Here is a 3364-nt window from a genome sequence, read left to right as displayed (position 1 = left end):
TGGGAGGCAGGGGCTAGGCCCAGGGCTGTATGGCCTCTGTCTGCCCCAGATCCCCTCTCCCTCCTGCTCCATGACCTGGGAGACTGGTCTAGCTCTCATGGGCAGGAGATGAGAGGGTGGAAGAGACAAGGTCAGGCCAGCTCTCCTGCCAGCTGGTTGGGTGGTGGCTGCAGTGCCTCTGGCCCTCTAGAGCAGGCCCAGGTTCTCCTGTCAGCCAGCTGGGTGGTGGTGGCCGTGGCTGTGGCCTTCTAGAGTAGGCCCACGTCCTGTCAGCCAGGCTTCTCCTGTCCCCAGGGCTCTGGCCAGCCTCTGGTCACTGTACTCTCCCCCTCATTCCTGCAAGCCCATGGGGGCGGTGGCTTCCTGCTGCTGCTGATTTTGAGGGGGACTGGTGGCCCTGCTGTCTCCTTCAACCTGTCCCCTGCCTTTGTACATGGGGCCTGAGTTAGATGACTCTGCCTCGCAACCCTCTTGGGTATACTGTTGTTCCTGCCGGATGCTGGTGGGTCCACTGTGGGCCGTGGCCCTGCCTGCTGCCAAGTGTGTGTCTGGAGGGAGGCAGGCCCCTTCTCCCCTGACGCTCTCCCGTCCCTGTTGATGGGGTGTCTGGTGGGAAACAGGCCCCTTCTCCCCTGACGCTCTCCCGTCCCTGTTGATGGGGTGTCTGGTGGGAAACAGGCCCCTTCTCCCCTGACGCTCTCCCGTCCCTGTTGATGGGGTGTCTGGTGGGAAACAGGCCCCTTCTCCCCTGACGCTCTCCCGTCCCTGTTGATGGGGTGTCTGGTGGGAAACAGGCCCCTTCTCCCCTGACGCTCTCCCGTCCCTGTTGATGGGGTGTCTGGTGGGAAACAGGCCCCTTCTCCCCTGACGCTCTCCCGTCCCTGTTGATGGGGTGTCTGGTGGGAAACAGGCCCCTTCTCCCCTGACGCTCTCCCGTCCCTGTTGATGGGGTGTCTGGTGGGAAACGGGCCCCTTCTCCCCTGACGCTCTCCCGTCCCTGTTGATGGGGTGTCTGGTGGGAAACAGGCTCCTTCTCCCCAGACGCTCTCCTGTCCCAGCTCATGGTTGTCTGGCTTTCATTGTTTCCTCCTCTCCTCGATTTTGCCTCTGAAAAGGGCTCTGGCACATTTTAGGGGGTGGTGAGGATGTTGCGGGAGGAAGTCTTGGGGAATCGGCCCCTCTCCCAGCCCAGCAGGCCTGCACCATCCGGGAAGGCTGGCAGATTTTCTGGGGTGTTCGGGGGACATCAGCTTCCCACTGTCTCGCCTTGAGTCTGGGATCAAGGTGACACTACTGATGGGAGCAAGGATGATGCAAGACCCAACCTCCCTGAGACTCAGTGGCACCAGGAATCTGCCTTCGGGCTTCCCCGGGGGCTCCAGGTCATCCCCTGTCCTTTTGGGGCCTCTCCCGCATGGCTCCCTGGAACTCATTGGGTTGAGCTCTTTTCCACGGAAATTGTCTCTTCTCTGGCAAGTGAGAAGCCTGAGCCCAAGAGGGACAGGAACTTACTGGAGGCCATGCAGGGTGACTGCGGCCTACCCCAGACTCCTTCCTTGCCCACTCTTGCCCACTCTCTGGACATGCCCTCCAGCCCATGTCCTGTAAGCTCAAGACAAGGAGCCTCACACAGTCGTGAACTGCTTCCATGTGTGGCTGACAGCCCCTGTCCCATCCTCCCTCCGCCCCCAGCCCCAGCTTGCCGGGGCTCTGGCCACTCCTGCACAGTAAGTTTTCTTATCTGTCTCTGTATTCAAGGTACCAGCCTGGGACTTTCTGTTCTCAAATATTTACAGGTGTGTAAGTGTTTGTTGATCTGATTTGATACACAGTGATTGCTGTAAGGCAGTGGTTCTCACGTGGGCGACTCTGTACCTCCAGGGAATGTTTGGTGATGTCTGGAGGCATCTCTGCTTGTTCCAACTCAGGGGTGCTACTGGCCTCTAGTGGGTGCAGGCCAACGAGGGGGCAACACACAGGATCCCCACCACAGAATTCGCAGGCCCCAACATCAGCCGCACTGAGGGTGTGGCTGGCCTGAGGATGGCGTCATGGTCACGGCTCCTATACAGCATTCCTAGAGCCCCACCCCTAACCACAGGTTGGGTTCTGACCTCATCCGAAAACTGAGCCCTCACTGTGGTCAGTCTGAACTCTAATCCTGGTTACCTAACAAGCCCTGGTTATGGCCCCACCTTGAGTCATAAGACTAGTCACACCCGGAGCCCTGGCCCTGGCCACTGACTGAGCCCTGATCCTGGTCACAGAATGAACCCTGACTGTGGCCACCCTCTGATTTTTGACCCTGTCATTCACACTTTGGCCATACACCGAATGCTAGGCCCTGAGCCTGAACTGAGCCTGCATCTTCTGGCAGTTCTCCTTTCTGGGAAGTTCTGCCACAAGGGGCATGGCTTCCTGTGGACCCTCATGCAGTGTACAGGGGCTGAGAGGCTGATTTGAGTGATAATAAAACTCCGGTCCTCCAGTCAGCTGGCTCTGTGTGAATTAAACTCTTCCTCTATTGCAATTCCCCTGTCTTCATAAATCGGCTCTATCTTGCCAGGGGTCAATATGAACCCAATGGGTGATCACACACTAGTGTATTTTATTCCTTCTCTTCCTCTCTTTCTGATCCCTCCCCAGTGCCAGAATGGACTTGGTCTTTGAGAAGAGGCCCAAGGTTCCCTGAGCAATGGTAGGAGCACCTGGGGAGGAGCCCCATGCATCTTGGGGATCAGGCCCCAGTTCCATGGCAATCCTCACTGCCCACCAGCACCGCCCAAGTCCTGGGAGACCACCTGATCCCATGTCCCTGAGGTGGTAAGCAGTCACACCAGGGATGGAGCCAGCCTTCCTGGGAGGACTTTGCTGTCCCAGGAAACCCTGCCTCGGGAGCCCCCATCCAGCGGCCCTGGGTTCTAGTCCTGCCATGTGCCTAGTTTGCCCCATGACTCAGCGTCCTCCTCTGAAACACATCTGACTCTAACGTGCTCAAATTCCTGCTCCACAGAATCCTGTGCAATAAAAACGGTTAGTGTGGCTTCAGTGTGACTCACCATTGGCCTCCTTCCTTTGCTCTGCTAGTTGCCTCCCAGGACTCTAGATTTTCCTGTTTGCTCTTGGCCTTCCACCCACCCACCCCACCGCCATGGACCTAAATCAGTTGGGCTTCCTGGAGATCCTGCCTTCCACCTAGTGCAGGGGATGAGGCTGGGGCCAGGGCAGCCAGACCAGGCCCTGGGGCTTCTGGGAGCCGACTTACCTCGCAGGGAGTCCCACCACCACCTTCGGGGAGCCCCACAGAGTCCCATGCTGGAACACACATTCCTGTGTATAAATTTTTTTATTTCATGCAGCATTA

The sequence above is a fragment of the Macaca mulatta genome, chromosome 8 (assembly GCF_049350105.2).
Source record: "Macaca mulatta isolate MMU2019108-1 chromosome 8, T2T-MMU8v2.0, whole genome shotgun sequence".
NCBI lineage: Eukaryota > Metazoa > Chordata > Mammalia > Primates > Cercopithecidae > Macaca > Macaca mulatta.
The sequence above is the reverse complement of the archived record's forward strand: the minus strand, read 5'-3'. Positions refer to the sequence as shown.